The sequence below is a fragment of the Melanerpes formicivorus genome, unplaced genomic scaffold (genome assembly GCF_026170545.1).
Source record: "Melanerpes formicivorus ecotype bairdi unplaced genomic scaffold, bMelFor1.0.p_v2 SCAF_1, whole genome shotgun sequence".
In the NCBI taxonomy this organism is placed as follows: domain Eukaryota; kingdom Metazoa; phylum Chordata; class Aves; order Piciformes; family Picidae; genus Melanerpes; species Melanerpes formicivorus.
In genome coordinates, this window is record NW_027142353.1 from 25696471 (window position 1) to 25714276 (window position 17806).

General features: G+C 45.2%; 1 protein-coding gene across 4 annotated transcripts in view; it reads right to left on the minus strand.

Moving 5' to 3' along the window:
• LIMS1 (LIM zinc finger domain containing 1) overlaps nt 1-17806 on the minus strand; it is a 93251-nt gene that overhangs the window by 48129 nt on the left and 27316 nt on the right. Inside the window, exon 1 of one of the 4 annotated variants that reach the window (XM_068137619.1) lies at nt 621-680. The exons of 2 other annotated variants lie outside the window; for them this stretch is intronic. The gene's annotated coding sequence lies outside the window, so the exon portion shown is untranslated. Of the gene's footprint in view, nt 1-48; nt 585-620; nt 681-17806 lie in introns of those variants that run through there. One more of the 4 variants, XM_068137599.1, reaches the window with a different exon arrangement.

The window sequence follows — 17806 nt, forward strand, 5'->3', positions numbered from 1 at the left end:
TTAGAGCAACAGTTCTAAACAAACAAACAAAAAGCACAGCTCCCCTACCGTAGGAGGTTTGCTTCACTGGAATAATAACTGACTTCTGAACATGAAGACTCTCTCAAATCTTAGCAGAAGCGATACAAGTTCTGTAACAGGTGGGACAAAACTATTTCTTTCACTGGAATTACACCACTGGGTTCAATTTCTCCATTGCAGCATCTCCTTTCTCAGCCAAATCCACTCTGGCAGTTATCCCACTGCTCAAAAACACCCGACAGCAATGTTGTATCTTCAGACTGACCATCAATCCTCTGTTCCGTGGAGGGACAAAATAGCGTCACTAAAAACACTCCAGAAGAGCAAAGGATGAAAAACTACTGGGAATACCAGGATATCTCTAACATATTTCAAGAATAACAAAGAACTTTGCTCTTACTGGTGCCACACACTTCTAGTAGTAATAAAATTCAGCAAGCAAAACTATTATCCATTCTCTTCTTCACTCCATTTACCACTGTTTCCATACATGGCTCCTGCTCCTGCCAGACTGTCAGCTTGGAAAGCAGCACAATGCACAGCTCAGGCAGACTGTCACAGCCAGACCCTCAGCACAAGCAGCCAGGTTGGACACTTACTGGTAGGGTGTAGCCTTGCTGGCAGCAAGTTCTCACTGAGCAGCCTTTCCCATATATAGCTTTACATTGTAGACTCACTGTCTGAATGTGTTCCCTGTGGTTATTACTGGCAATTGTGATATTATTTTGTTTTTAAGTGACTTAGCAAACCACTTCCTCCTTTCACTCTAAAACTTCATGCTGTGAAGGGGGGGGGGGGGGGGCAAATTCATCACGACTCACACTTCGACTCCACAAATTGCCATGTCAATCCTCACTGCAGAAAAGGGCACAGCTGTAGTTATACCATCAGTATTTTTTAAATGACAAAAGTGCAAAAACCTGGAATGGGAAGAGTTAACAGCTGTTGATCCACTTCTTGGGATCACTGGGGTGTTTTCATCTTACAAACTTCCTGATATTCCAGGGACTATGGACAATTGTGACAACTTCTGTTTGGAGATGACACCAAGTTGGGAGCAAGTGTTGATCTGCTAGAGGGAAGAAAGGGCTCTGCAGAGCAATCTTGACAGGCTGGACAGATGGGCAGAGTCCAACATGATGACATTCAACAAATCAAAGTGTTGAGTGCTGCACTTTGGCCACAACAACCCCATGCAGAGCTACAGGCTGGGGTCGGAGTGGCTGGAGAGCTGCCAAACAGAAGGGACCTGGGGATGATGACTGACAGCTGCCTAAACATGAGCCAGCAGTGTGCCCAGGTGGCCACAAAGGCCAATGGCATCCTGGCCTGCATCAACAATAGTGTGGCCAGCAGGAGCAGGGAAGTCATTCTGCCCCTGTAGTCTGCACTGGTTAGGCCACACCTTGAGTACTGTGTCCAGTTCTGGGCCTCTCAGTTTAAGGAGGACATTGAGACACTTGAACGTGTCCAGAGAAGGGCTGGGGAGAGGCCTTGAGCACAAGCCCTATGAGGAGAGGCTGAGGGAGCTGGGATTGTTTAGCCTGGAGAAGAGGAGGCTCAGGGGAGACCTCATTGCTCTCTACAACTACCTGAAGGGTGGTTGTAGCCAGGAGGGGGTTGGTCTCTTCCCTCAAGCAACCAGTACCAGAACAAGAGGACACAGTCTCAAGCTGTGCCAGGGGAAGTTTAGGCTTGAGGTGAGGAGAATATTCTTCACAGAGAGAGTCTTTTGCCATTGGAATGTGCTGCCCAGGGAGGTGGTGGAGTCACCATCCCTGGAGGTGTTCAAGAGGAGATCGGATGTGGCACTTGGTGCCACAGTCTAGTCATGAGGTCTGTGGTGACAGGTGATTCTGTGATTCTGTGAGATACACCTTAATCTGGGGCTTTTCATAGGATTGTTCCGGTGACAGAGAGCAAAGGAACAGGTAATAACTCTGTGTGCATAAACCTAGACATCTCAATCAAATGTCGCAGGTCCTTATCTGGAAGACAAGCCCTGGAGTCACTGGTGAGCACTGAAGAGCCACCTCTGTCAATGCTAAGGGAAGGGGGAGGAAGCTCTCTCCCCACCCTTCCATTTGCTGAGAAAAGAGAAATAGCTCTGATTTTCTTCTTTTCTGAGACAAAGGCAACTATTTTCACTCTCCATCTCCTAGAAAATCACTGCCACCTCTAACAATCTCATCACAGAGCAAGGAACAGAAAATTAACCACTACCACTAACCAGGAACAGAAAATACCTACCACCTCCTAGAGCAGTTTATGGTGATCAAACTGCATGATTAAGCAAGAGTTGAGCTGTGCCTCTCTTGTGTGGACAGAGACTCAAACTTAAGTTTTCCTAAACCTATCTGAATCCCTCACGTGCCTCTTCAAAGGTCCCAGGCAATCCTCTGTAGGTTAAAGCAGCAATCACAAATGCAGAACCCTCCTACCATTGTTTAACTACTCACTGACAATTGGGGTTGTGAAGTATGCTTGTAGAGCTTATAAAAGAATTAAAGAACGCTGCTAATTTTTTCTTGCTCACTCAGAAGGGTATTTATTAATTTGCTTGTTTATGGACAAGATCGTTAATATTCCTGCCCTCTTCAGCCTAGCACTTGTTTCAGTGAGCAGCTCTTAAAAGCAAATACATCATGTGAAAACCTGACACCTTGCCCTTCATGCTCCAAAGCATGAAGGAAAGAGCAGGGCTAACCCCAGATCTATGGCAGCATTTAAGACAGAAATTCATGTGCTGCTCTGAGACACATCATTTATCACAGTGACCCTAAAGGCAACACAGAAATCTTCTCTATTCAGGTATTTTAAACTGTACTTAGTGCACTGTAGTGTACTACCCTGCAATATTCAGTGCATGTTGGTGAAGTTTGATGCACAGTAATTTGTCTTCTAGGGCCTTCTTACAAGATTTCTGGCAGAAAATGCACATGTATCTCATTAACCCTTCTTACCTGCTTTCACTACATGCATATAATAACACTATTCCATACTAAAACGTGCCTAATTTTGCTTCTCCTTCTCCATCATGCCTCTACATCCTTCTTCTTGCTCCTTCTATTTCTGTCTTCAGGCCACTTAACTTTATCACTACCCCTTTTCTGTGGACAAATTAACAATGTAAATTATCTTTCCAAGCTGCTGTTTCCCATACCACCACATAATGCTTCCTCATTTGAACTTCTTATCTCTTCCTGCAAAAGCCCTGAAAGTACCAAAACAGCAGCAAAGTTGCATTAAACTTATCACTAGACAGTTACTGATGTAAAAGAAAAAATGCATTATAGCTTTGTCTTCTAAAATAACGTGGCAAAAGTCAAGGTAAAAGCAGTTTCAAGGTAAAAGCAGTTTGTCCTTGAGGATGAATAAAAAAGCACAATAAAACAGTTACTCTGTAGGCTGAAGAGAGGCCTCACTTGGTATTGCAACGCACGTTATTTCCTATATTGCTCATATGCCAACAGTTCCACTTTTATAGGAGGGCACCGACAGTTTGTTGATTCACGATGACTGTGAAAGCCGCAAGGCTTCAAGGAGAATGTCAATAAGCATCTGTTAAAAGGGAACTAGGAAAACAAGCATTAACTCTTCCATTAACGCATTTAAAAGTATGTTTGAGTAATTTATTAACCAGTTTGGCTTGGCTAAACTATGTTTTTCAGATTTCTTCATTCATAGTAGTTGGCCCTACTTTATCATCAACCAGTTTTCCAAAACAGCTGTGCTAAAGAAAACTTGTGAACAAGACTACAGCTGAGGAGAGCGGGACAAGGCTCGTAAGCACAGCCAGAGCATGAGACCACACTCATAAGCACAGACAGATTGCTGTAGTCTATGGTTGCCCAGACCAGGTGTTAGGGGAAGTACAGAGCCACATAGAATAACAGAATTCTTTCCATTGGACAAGACCTCCAAGATCATTGAGCCCAACCATCAACCTAACACCACTATGGCCATTAAACCATGTCCCAAAGTGCCATGTCAACACACTATTTGAACATCACCGGTTACATGGGCCAGACAAGTCCATCACCTTGGTCCTGGCACCAGTGCCTATAGCAGCAGCAGATGAGATTGGCAGCTGCGGCTCTGCAGTGATGATGAAGTTCCTGAGGCAGTGGAAAGGTGCTAGATCTGGGCTAATCATAAAATTAGACCAGTGCTGTTAAGCAAAAGTTGACTATGGGAGAAAACCATTGCTTCAAACCCACAATTCCCATAGCATTTTTCTTTGCTCCTCTAGCAGGTCATGAACCGAAAGAACAACACATGAGTGGAGACAGATCCCCAGGGCTGCTCCAGAATGCTCAATGCTTTCTAGCTCCTGGACAGGTCTGTGTTCTCCCTGCTTTGGGCATCTTGGGTAACCTCCCACAAGGAGATCTTTGAGCTGCCCACATTGTTAGAAGCTGGTGGAGAAGCCAGACAGTCACACCTTGCAGCTGTCTGCTTCATCACCTTTTGAGATCACTATTCCCAGAGCAAAACAAGCAGAAGGAAACACATACTCATGCCTCAGCTGTTCCAGTTTGCAAAGGGTGTACACACAAGATGAGTGAGCTGATCTCGGACTACCACCACTGAAAGGGCAAAGTCTAGTTCCTTTTCTCCCCTTCTGCCACTCTTCCTTCCCCCACATCACAGTCCTTTCTCTCCTCACCTTCACCCCAGCCACATGGAGCAGCACCATCCTTTAGATCATCTCACTCTCATGAAAGCCCTCTCCCAGCTGACACAGCCAGATAAACCAACAGAAGACTGCTTTTTGGGGTTAGGTTGGTGAATACAGCTCACGCAAAAGACCAATAAGCTCTATGCTCAGCACAATGGAGTGACATGTAAGACGCAAGATCTAAGAAGAGGCATGGCTTTCTATGATAGAGTGACTATATCAATGAACAAGGGATGACCTATGGATGTCATCTCTCTGAACTTCTGCCAGGCCTTTGACAAAGTCCCCTTCCACATGCTACTTGCCAAGTTGGAGAGATACGGATTTGATGGGTGGACTGTTCTATGGATGAGGAATTGGTTGGATGGTCACATCCAGACAGTAGAGGTCAATGGTATAAAGTATAGATGGAGATCAGTGACAAGTGGTGTACCTCAGGGGGTCCATACTGGGACTGTTTAATATTTTTTATCAATGATATAGACAGCAGGATTGAATGCACCATCAGCAAATTTGCAGATGATGCCAAGGTGAGTGGTGTTGTTGATATGCGAGAGGGACAGGATGTCATCCAGAGGGACCTAGGCAAACTGGCAAGGTGGGCCCAGGTGAACCTCACGAGGTTCAACAAGAGCAAGTGCAGGGTCTTGGGCCAGAACAATCCTCATTATCAATACAGGCTGGGGGATGAGGTGACAGAAAGCAGCCATGCAGAAAAGGACTTAGGAGTTCTGGTGGGTAAGAAGCTGGACATGAGCCAACAGTGTGTGCTTGCAGCCCAGAAGGTAAATCACATTCTGGGCTGCATCAAAAGAGTGTGGCCAGCAGACTGAGAGAGTGATTCTGCCACTTTACTCTGGTAAGACCTGGATGAGAGGAAATTATTTTAAATTAGAGAAGAGTAGATTTAGGTTGGATGTTAGGAGGAAGTTCTTTACCATGAGCATAGTGGAACACTGGAACAAGTTGTCCAGGTACGTATCTGAGGCCCCATCCTTGGAGATATTCAAGGTCAGGCTTGACAGGGCTCTGGATAATCTGATCTAATGGAGGACGTCCCTGCTCACTGCAGGAGGGTTGATCTTGACGCCCTTTGGAGGTCCCTTCCAACACAAACAATTCTATCATCTCTCCATTTCAGTGAGACGCTTCCTCAGTGTGGACACCCAAGTCTGGGACAACTGTCAGATGCCTCTCCTCCCACCAGGTTTGCAGCTGGCAGTGACACTGCAGGCTAGGGAACAGGGAGCAGGCCATGGATGCACCCAAACAGAGGGAAACCTAGTAAAAACTGTATTGTCTTTTCAGGACTTTGTGATCCTGACCCTCTCAAGGCTTGCAATCTTCTCTCCCAATTAATAGGATTCTCAAGGCTTGCAATCTTCTCTCCCAATTGATAGGATTCAGCAAGGTACTTGTAAATCGAAGATGGCTTACATACATTTCCTAAGTCATCTGCATGTGGACTGTGTGCCTACTCTACAAACACCAAGTTAATGACAAACTTTGAGTCATGTTGTGATGGTCACAGATCTGAACCACCACTTCTCAGCTCCATCATTGTGGTAGTTTTAGGCTGATGCCTAGGAAATTTTCTACAGATCTGGATTAGTGGTAGATTGTAAGTAAGTTACCAGTAGATGCAAAAGAAAAATAATTATAAGGTCTAAATAATCCCATTGGTTGATAACTAACATAAAGTTAATTGTATAAACTAACTTTTTCTCTTTCTTGGTTCTTTTCTCTAGCTGATCCTAGCTGGTTGGTTTTGCTTGGCTGTTGCTGGCCTTGGCTGCATTTCTTCGCTGTGGCTAAGTCAACTAACAAGCTACTCTCTGCTTTTCTCCTTTCTCTTTCCCTTGGCGGGGGGAGGGAGTGTGAAGGGGGTCGAGAGGGGGAAGCCCTCTGGTTTCGTCCAGGGGGGGTCTTGTGCTCGTTATAAATTGTAAATGCACGAAGTATTATACATTTTGTACATATTCATTGCATTTCATATTTCTAGATTGCCGTTTCGCTTGCAAATACAGCTTCATTTGCTTCCAACTGAGCTGGTCTGGCAGTTCTGTTTTGGGGGGTAGTTTTCTCCAAATTAGCCGAGGGCTAGTTTCAACCCACCACAGTCACCTTTCTTCTTCAAATACTCCAAACAGCTTTTGCACCAAATACTCCAAACAGCTTTTGCAGCTGCAGCCCTTCAAAGCCACCCCTGCCTGACAACCAGTGAGCCGGGGTCTGTAGCCGGGGCCTAGACCAGGGAGCTGACCGCCTCTCGCCCCGCCGGCCCGGCCTTGCTGCGCTCTCATCGGCAGGTGGAGCCCGAGAGCCGCAATCCCACAACAGCAGCCAGCTCTTCACAACAGCCCCTCCCGCAAGGTGCTGGGGCAGCCGGCCTGCACCGCCCCCCCGGCAAACCCTGCCCTGCCCAGCGCTCGCCCTACACGTCCTCCCAAGTTGTAAAGGCGCAGCCTGTTCAAAAGAAAGGAAAGGAAAACAATCAAACAACCCCCAAAACACCCGGGAGTTTCCTTTGCATTCCTCCCTTTCAGAGTCATCAAAGCTGACGTTCAAGGCATCTAACCCCTGGTCACCGAAGGCTAACAGCAAATTCACTGAAATCACAGCTGGATCCCCTCTGAACCAGCCTGACCCCTGCGATCAGGCAAGAAGTCAAAACCGTAGCCGGTTAAAATAAGAGGAGAGTGGTGGGGCACTGGAGTAAGTGGCTGAGGTTTGTAGACTTCACATCCCTGGGAACATTCAAAATCAGGTTAGTCAGGGCTCTGAGCAACCTGATGTAATTGAAAATGACTGTGCTCGCTGCAGGACAGTTGTACTCCATAGATGACCTTTAGAAGTCTCTTCCAACCCAAACCATACCATTACTGTATGAAATTACACCAATAAATATAATAAATAAATACAAGGCTCCTGCTCCCAACTGACAAGAAGATAGTGGTGGTTTGAAATTTTGGGGGGGCGGGCAGGAATTTCAACCCACTGCACATACCAAGACTGTATCTGGGTCAGGGCAATCCCAAGCACCAATATAGGCTGGGCAGGGACTTGCTTGAGAGCAGCCCTGAAGAAAAGGACTTGGGGGTGCTGGTGGATGAGAAGCTCAACATGAGCCACCAGTGTGCACTTGCAGCCCAGAAAGCCAATCACATCCTGGGCTGCATCAAGAGAAGCACAGCCAGCCAGTTGAGGGGGGTGATTCTCCCCCTCTACTCTGCTCTGGTGAGACCCAACCTGGAGTACTGTGTCCAGATCTGGAGCCCCTATTACAGGAACAAATCTGGACATGCTAGAGTGTGTCCAGAGAAGGGCCATGAGGATGATTGGAGGGCTGAAGCACTTCTCCTGAGGACAGTCTGAGAGAGTTGGGACTATTCAGTCTGGAGAAGAGAAGGCTCCAAGAAGACCTTATTGTGGCATTCCAGTATCTTAAGGGGGCCTACAAGAAAGCTGGGGAGGGACTTTTTAGGGTGTCAGGTAATGCTAGGACTAGGGGGAATGGAACAATAATAGAAATGGGTAGATTCAGATTGGATGTTAGGAAGAAATTCTTCACTATGAGGGTGGTGAGACACTGGCACAGGTTGCCCAGGGAGGTGGTGGAAGCCTCATTCCTGGAGGTTTTTAAGGCCAGGCTAGATGTGGCTCTGAGCAACCTGATCTAGTGTGAGCTGTCCCTGCCCATGGCAGGGGGGTTGGAACTACATGATCCTTGAGGTCCCTTCCAACCCTAACAATGCTATGATTCTATGATTTCTCTCCTTCTAAACTCAGTGCAATATTTAAACACACTTTTGTAAAAATTATATATTGCTACACTTGAGACAAGTCTGGAGCAATGATCTGGGATAAACTGTGCTGCTTGGCTGAGGGCCTTCCCATCAAGAGGTGATTGTTATGATCGTATGGAGGTTATTGATATTCAATAGGCAGAACAATTAATAAAAATATGAATAACTTTATTAATTAACCCCCCCACACAGAAAATATTAATAAAACCTATTTACTGGTTCAGAATATTTGGTTGTGGAACAGATATCTCACCAGCACAAACATGTAATAATTTAAACAATATGAGCAAAAATCCAGAAACAACAAACAGCACCTTAAACTGTAAAGAAAAAAAGAGAACATCAGCAACACGATGGAGATTGCCTACAAAGGAGGGGGGGGAGAACTCAAGAATTCCCTAGGGCAAGAGACCTTTAACAGATGCTTATAAAAATCAGATTTTGTAATTACTCACTGATCGTGGTACCACGTGGCACGCGTGGGGATTTAAACAAAACCAAAATGGCATCGACCATGTGAAAGCTGCAGGAAGAGTTTCACTTTCTGTTGGCTGCTGCAGCTTGTTGCTGTAGCACATACAGGGTTTAACTCTGAAGGCTTTGTAGCTGAAAGCTTTGTAGAAAAGAGGCTGCTGCCAGGACTTGAAGGGCTTATTGATTTTGTAGTTTTGCCTATTTGGAGAGGTTCTTCAGCTGCAATCTTCACAGCTGTGCTTGTTGCTTCTTCCAGTAAAACAAAACTGTCCCAGGGACTCTTGGCTCCTCCTGGGGTTCGTCTCTCGGCCCAGCAAGACATGTCTGCCTGCTCCTGGGCTTTACAACACATACAGTGAGAGGTCTTCCAGTCTGGGTAAACTGAAGCACAGCTCATATTCCAAGCAAGGCTTGTGACTTCTCCCAGACTTTGGACAATTGCAAGGTAAGGTACTGGCTCTTCAGGTATTTATAGATTTCCCAAGACAATGATGGCCAATGACAACATAGACTAAGAGATAAAAACCTGACACTTTAACCTGTAGAATGAGTTTTCACCAAACATGGCCAAAGGCACACACACCTGGCCCACTTGGACCCCAAGACATGTTCAGACAAGCCGAGGCAACATGGGCGATTTCCTGAAGAACCAGACCTGCTGGCTTCGGCCCCGTTGTCTGATTCAGAGCATTTTTGAGGCTTTTTGTCCCTTCAGGACAGCGATAAGCAGCACCAGCCTCACAGCTAGTCTTGTTCTCATCACTGAGTGTTCTCTGCTGGCCCAATGAATGCCATGCAAATGCTGCAGGCCACGGAGAGCAGGAGCCAACCACAGAGCCTCAAGTGCCGGGCATAAGCAGATGGCACACCTACTGTGCTCTGAGACTGGAGGTGCAGGAGCTCATCGGAGGAAGTATTTGATGTTGGGATCTGTCAGAAACTTTCTCTCCTCTAACATGCTTAGGAATAACAGCAGAAAGGCATGACTTTTCTGCTACAATGCTGCTGGAAGAAGTGAAAGCAGCATATCTCTTGTTTAGCAGTTAAACAATGGAATTTGCTCCAAAATCAATAAACACTACTTGCTGGTTACTTTTTGAATTCCAAAGACATTATTAATGTTCATTTACTTTAAATGTGCCCATGGTCCTGGTTACTCTCATAATGTCCTCTGAAGAGTACAATGCTGCACTGACTAGATCCTAACCTCAGAATCCTCATGGCCAGAAGGGAAGATCATTGCTGCCATTCACCCCAGCCTCTTCCTCTGCATTTACCATGACAGGGGGAAGAAAAGTGAGAGGGCTACAACAGTGCCCAGCATGGCTGGATGGTTCCTTGCAGTCTTTATCCTGGCATCCAGGGAGATGTGCAACACCCTATTGTATACAGACAGCACAGCTGTGGACGCTTCTCATCCCAAAACTGACACATGCTCATCAAGGACACATCAAGGCATGGGTTCCATTTCATGGCCTCTGACTTCACCTACTTACTCAGATGGACGTGGGGGTCCTGGTGGACAGAAGAATAACCATGAGATGAAAAATGTGACCTTGTGGCCGAGAAGACGAATGGTATCCTGGGGTGTATTAGAAGAGGTGTGGTTACCTGGTCGAGAGAGGCTCTCCTGCCCCTCTACTCTGCCCTGGTGAAGCCACATCTGGAACATTGTGTCCAGTTCTGTCCCACTCACCCCCCCCCCCCCTCACCCCCCCTTTCAAGAAAGGAAAGGAACTGCTCAAAAGAGTCCAGCACAGAGCCACAAAGATGATTAAGGGAGTGGAACATTTTCTTTATGAGGAAAGACTGAGGGAATTGGGGCTCTTTAGCTTGGAGGAGACTGAGGGGTGACCTTGTTGATGTTTATAAATATGTAAAGGGCAAGTGTCAGGAGGACAGAGACAGGCTCTTTTCAGTGATGTCCAATGATAGGATAAGGGGCAGAAAGTGCAAACTGGAGCATAGGAGGTTTTGCCTAAACATAAGGAAAAACTTTTTCACTGTGAGTGTGACAGAACACTAGAACAGGCTCCTCCTATGGACACATTCAAACCCATCTGGATGCGTTCCTGTGTGACCAACTCTAGGCTATCCTGATCTGGCAGGGAGGTTGCACTAGATGATCTTTCAAGGTCCCTTCCAACCCCCAACCTGTGATGTCCTTTGTGCAAAGAGCACATGGAAGGTGGAAGTGCTGTTTCAGAGGGGAAAAAAAAGGCCATCCTATTTGCTGAGTAGGACTATCATGTTCCTATTTCACTTACAGAGACTACAGATGCATTAACTCACAACCAAAATAGATTTTTCCATCTATGGACACAACCCTGTTCCTAGATTTCAATAAAGCAGCACTAATTGTGGCTGCTGCACTCTTTCCAATCTTCTTCAAGTACTTTGTTTCTTTAACAAGGCCTCTCTGTTATCCTCCTCTGGCAGGACAAGGGCTGTCAAGCTTTTCCAGTACTGAATACAGTCTCTTTTAAAAAAGGGAAAAAATCTAGGTCAACCCTTCTTTATATTTTTAACACAGCATTTCCAAAATAAGATCTGTTTTTTCTGTGCAAGCACATCATAAGACATGCTACATCTTTTCAATACATCCCCCAAATGACCCAGTCCACAGCCATTTGGCTTCCCTTTCAAAGGTACAACTCTTCATGATATTTCAACTTCTTCATCACAGACCCTCTCTCCAGCCTGCCAAAATCACTTTGAGTTCATGTCCTGTGCCCTTAGAGTTTCCCCAAGTCAAGAACATTGGCAAACTTTATACAGCAACTTTCAGATCACTGATCAAGTTACTGAATGCAAGTGAGAAAGGAGGAACGTCCTGGTAGGAGGGAGTCCTGTTGGTGAGTCTCTCAAAACTCCTGCCCAAATGCTTCTTTTCAAGCTGCTGCAGACCTCCCTTCTGGAAATTTTATTTAGACCATTTAGACTATTGTTTCCAAAGTGCTCTGTGCTTCTCTTGAACAAGGCCAGGAGCAGTGAAACCTAGCACTGAGCTCAACGCTTACATCTTGCAAGGTGGTGATGAAGGAGTAGGAGGAGGTAGGAGTAGTCAATTCTGTGAATGACCTAGGATAGCAGTAAACCAGTATCAAGAGAGGAAGACTAGATACATGGAGGAAGAGGAGCTGCAAGGCTTGTTCTCTAACAAAGTTAATCATTATGGTTCTAATTCTAGAACCTTTCTCTTGTTTGCTTATGAAATTTTGTGTGAGATAGCATCAGCAGATACACCTAATTTATTCCCTCCCTTCTGGTTATGAGCCATGATCATCTGTCAGAATTGCTTTGAAATAATCCATTCTTAGAAATCCACATGTCTTTTTAAATGTTCTACTACTCAGTAAGTGCTTATGTATTGACTATTAAGTTGCATTCTTGCCTTGACTGGAAACACCGAGGTGAGATGTTCTTAGCTCAGTGGGCTCATGATTCATCAGGACATCAAGGCAGAGATGCAACCTACCAGTGGGCTCATGACAGATCCATAGTCATTTCCATGGATGCTATCACGCATATACGACTGGTGGCACTATGAGCACAGTATTAAGCCAAAACATTACAGAAACAGTATAACGCTGTGTTTGACTTTAAGAAAAGCATTCTTCCTCACTGTTACGATTACATATTATTATCTTTATGGATTAAACAGGAACAGTGACAGCCGGGGAAAATAAACGACATGCACGCTTGGAAGGTTATGCCTGTGGAGCAGTACAAAAGGACTAAAAGACAAATCTGCTGTGAGAAATTATTTACACATTTCAGCCTGGTCCTGGCTCTGTTCACTGCCAGGGTTTCATTAATGGTCTCCCCTGTCCCCAGGGTTATGTGAAAGGGGAAGTGAGATAACGCCCAACCCATCTCTCTTGCAGTGCGCCAGCTCTTTGAACACTCAGCAGTTACATTCTGACTAACACCATCAGTAGCTGCTTTCTCCCAAATTCACTGGCAGCTGTCCAGTGATCTCCCTCTCAGGCAAATGCTGCAGATCCAGGGCCAGCAGGCTGCTGCTGCTGCTGCCCTGCCCTGCCTCCCACTCAGCCCCTGCCTCCTTGCTGTCTCACCTCTTTCCCTTTTGCTCCTTACTCTATCACCCATCAAGAGTTAGGGATATAAATTATTCTTTTCCCTTTCTCCTCCCAGTGATACCAAATAACTTTTGCTTGTCAGTGTCTCACCAGAACACTGCAAGGGGTTGCCCCACTCCTCAGCCTTTTGCAAGACAGTGACAGTAGCTTAGTTTGTGAAGAAAGTCTATAGCTACCTACGGCATAAGGGGATGTTTGAATTTGAACCTCAGAGCCACGTTAGGGTTCTCTGTCTGTCTGTCTGGACTTGCTCATCCAGTCAAGGCTGGACCACAGAGCAGAAGAGAGAGTTGGGGCACAAGCACTGCCCCAACCTGAGTGAAAATTCAGAAAAAAACTTTTTCCTGTAAAGACTGGATTTCTTTCAAAAGCAATTTGTTCAATGCCCAGGTTAAGAAGCTGTGCAGAATTACATTACCTGTGGTAATCCTCCATGTAGCTATAAACTTCTGGGTTACTGATCAACTGTAGCATAAAAACCAAAAAGTCATTAGAGGTTCACATTTAACCACACTACTGGAGGAATAAATTTAGGCAGAAGTGGAGAGAAAAACATGTTATTACATATCAGCCCAGTGAAAAAGAGCTCAGTGAAATAGCTTAATTGTTTGGAGGGGAAAATACAGTGAGTCACTCTAAAATTTCAAGTGTTCTCAATCTCCCACAAGACTGCCAAATACTTTAAACATTCAGAAAGACTGCAACCTCCCTGATTCATGTAACCTACCTTTAAACAGCTGCTTTAATCAAAGCAATCACTAGACCTCATTGACATTATCACGTGGGTCCTCAGTTTGAATAAATCTGCCATTCAACAAGAAAATGTCTTTAAGATTTTCATTACATACTGGTTGGCATATTTGCATACTGCACAAGCAACTAAGTATTACCACGTATCTGTAAGCACTTCTGTGCTCACCATTCATCTTGCCACCTCACCCACCATGCTGCTTTCCTCTCCTGCTTCTCCTAGCCGATTCTGGGAGACAGAGAAACTGAAGGGACTTACACAGGAATTCATCTTGTCCAAGCAGAGGGACTTTCTAAACAAAAAGAAATACATGCAACATTGCTTTCTGAAGGCCAAAGTACTTTTATTCACAGGACAGCCCTTCTTAGTCTACATCTGTCTTGCATCTCAGTGCACTAATCCCTCAAGAACTCTTCCATCCCTTCAAGTCAACAGCACTGGGGTCGTGCATCTGCAGAAACCATCCCAGCATTTCACTCAGCTCCCCTTCTTTCACCCAAGCAGACTGCCTCTCCCAGCCCACCCTCTCCTCCTTCCTTGGCACTCTGCTCCTCACACCCACTAGCTTATCATAGGACTTTCTTTTCCACCAGTGAGACAGAACAGCACAGGGACCAAATCCTGCTCTGGACTTGCATCCTCAGCTGAGAGCACCTGGAGTGGAAGTATGCTTCAACAGAATGATCATCTAGTGTGGCCGGTTGACGTTGCCCCCTTAAGAAAGGGAATATGGTGGACGGAAGTTGGTAAACGGAAGGAATAGTCTAAACTAATTTCATTGGATGAGTGGGAGGAAGCACTTCTGAGCTGGGACTATACTGGACATTTCCAGCACTTCTCAGTCAGTCTTGCTTCCGCCTCTTCTTCAGGCAACAGCTTTCTGTCCTGGGCTTTCTGCCAAGGCTCCGGCCTTGAGAGAAAAACAGATAACAGGCCTGTATTAACTCTTTTCCAATTAACACAAACTGCTTCTAACATTTTTTTTTCTTTCCTCTCCTCTCTTTCTCTTTCTATCCCATTCTGGGGAAAGGGGGGGAGAGAGGGGAGAGCGGAGGTGGGGGACCCCTCTCTGCCGAGAGGGATTACTCTCATTTCTGTGTTACTCTGTTGTATATCTTTGTATATATTGTAGATATTGTAAATTTGTAAATAATCCCCTGCAAACCCTACATCGCTTTGTAAATATAGCTCCACTGCTTTGCTAATTCAGCTTGCGAGATTTTTTTTCCCTTTCCCTTCAATTTTTTTTTCCCTTTTACTTTACAAAGGGGGAAGGGAGGAGGCTTCTTGGCCTTACCCCTTCCATCCCACGACATTTTTTTTTATTGGCGCCCAACGTGGGGCAGATAATTAGTTTAATTTATTATTTGATTGATTTAGTGTTTTCTAGCTGAATTAGCAAACATGAAGGTATTGTGGTTTGTGGAGCGATTATTCTTTTCAATTTTTGGGGCTCTGATTTACAGGTATTGTTTGGGTTTGATTTTGGATTACCTGGGTAAATATTTGGTGCGGACAATTTATATGTGGGTTATGTATAGAGTTAAACTATGGTATGGAAAATGTATTAATTTCCTATGGCCAGTGAGATACAGGAATGTTACCTCCACCACTCTCCCAATTGAGATAAAGGGTTTTAAGATTCCGCCTGAGGAGACAGTAACTTTAGGTGATGCCTGGGATCCAAAGGTGATTTATTTCATGTGTATAATCCTGCTCTCAGTGATAATTAACGTGTATCTCCTGATTTCTTTACGGCGAGAGAGAAAGGTGTCCAGAGCTTGTTTTGTTATTAAAACTAGATCAAAAAGAAAACGCCGTGGCTCTCGGTCAGTCCCAGAGTCATCTAGTGACGAGGACTGTGGAGAACCCGTGTCAGTTAAAAAGAAGGCTAAAAAGTTAATTGGTAAAGCAGCTCTAAATGACTTTGCTGATTCTAGCAAGCAGCCAAGGGCATCGGCTGGTATCAACATGGCACCTACTCCTTCTCCTACTCCTTCTCCTTCTTCTTCTTCTCCGTCGGCCATTAATGGAGCAACGTCACTTCCACCCACTCCCTCAGTGGGACTGGAAGTCACTGCCCCAGCAGCTGATTTATCTCAGGACCTGTCAGCTTCCATTAAGGTGGCTGTAAATGCAAACACAGCTCCAGTTAAGATGGCTCCTTTAAAGACTAGAAGTGGAAAGGCCCAAGATGGAGAAGAAGAGGTGGAGACTGATCCTGGTGAGGGGCCCTCTACTCTAAAAGATCCTGCTCAGGAGGAAGAGAAGGTTTGTTTTAAAGATCTAGCTAACCTAGTGAGATCAAAGCAGGATAGAGATGAAGCTAGGAAAGCAGCTGGCAAAGGTGGTTCTCAGCTTAAAGAGATCCTTAGGAGAATGACAGCAGGATTTTATGGGCAAAGAATTCAGGGAGATGAAGATGAAGATGACATTACGGACTGTTCTTCGCCAAGGGAGGAATTGCGTAATGTCCGTAAAGATTTCACCAGGGCAGATAAGGAGCCAGTTCTAGCTTGGCTTAGTAGGTGTTATGATACAGGTGCTTCAGCTCTAACAGTTGGAGACAAGTCAGCAGCTCAGTTAGGAACTCTCTCAAGGGACAATGGAATAGATAGACATCTAGGCGAAGCTCTCGGTAAGGTTAATCTGTGGATACGCCTTTTAATAGCGGTTGCCCTGAGATACCCTTCCCGAGATGATCTTCCATGGAATCCTAAACCCTGGACTACCATAGATGAGGGAATTAAGCGCTTGAGAGAATTTGCTGTTAGAGAGCTACTCTATGGTGAACATGAAACTCTGAATCCTGATGACGTTCCTGTGGGTATTGGTCTTGCTAAAAAGATCATCAAACTTGCTCCTTCTAATTATGCAAACATTCTGGCAAGCAGAATTGTGTCAAGAAGTTATGGTGGAGCTTCTCCCACGGTTGGCCAATTCAGTGATCAAATGAGACAATTGGAGGATAGCATGACACGTGGTTCTTTGGTTTCAGCCATTGAAACTTTGTCTGGAAAAATTGAGAATTGCATGAAGGATCTGAAAAATGAATTTAGAAATTCCATATCCCAATTGGCACAAAGGGATAATTTCAATTCTTCCTCCAGGTGGATACAAGTCTCATCTGTGAGGAATACACGTCCTCCAAGGAGGTCATTCCAAAACAGGTCATTCCAAAATAGGTCATTCCAAAACAGACCACCAAGGCAATCACGTAGAACTATTTGGATAACTCTGCGTGATCAGTTTGGTGAGAACATGAGCCGCTGGGATGGCCAGCCAACTTCTAATCTTTTCAGGAGACTGAGGGAATTGCAAAGTGGCAGAACCCGAGGTAGCAATACCAGAAGGGTAGCTGTTACTTCCACAGTTCCCCAGAACGACTCTTATGGCTCCAACAGTGGCTCCAGTCATAACATGCAAAGTTATAACCCTGCGCAATATGTGCAATGCACATGTGCGCATGTTCCCCATAACTAGGGGTGCCCTGCCTCCCGCCAGGGGGAGGAGAGGGATAACAGAGATAATAGAATCTATTGGGATGTGTACATCCAGTGGCCTGGCACTTCACAATTTCGGAAGTACAGGGCCTTGGTTGACACAGGAGCTCAGTGCACCATAATACCATCAAATTATCAGGGATCAGAGTCTATAACTATTCTGGGAGTCACTGGTGGATCTCAAGAGTTAAGTAAGGTAGAGGTTAATATAAGTCTAACTGGTAAACAATGGAGGAAGCATACAGTTGTGACCGGACCTGACGCACCTTGTATTTTGGGAATTGATTTTCTGAGAGAAGGGCGTTTCAAGGACCCTAGAGGTTACAAATGGGCTTTTGGAGTAGCTTCTATAGAAATTGATGGACAAAAATTGAAGCTGTCTGCCAGACCTGAACTTTCTGATGAATCTGCAGTTGTGGGACAACATAAGATACAGGACATTAAATTGCCGGTTGCTTCTCAGACTG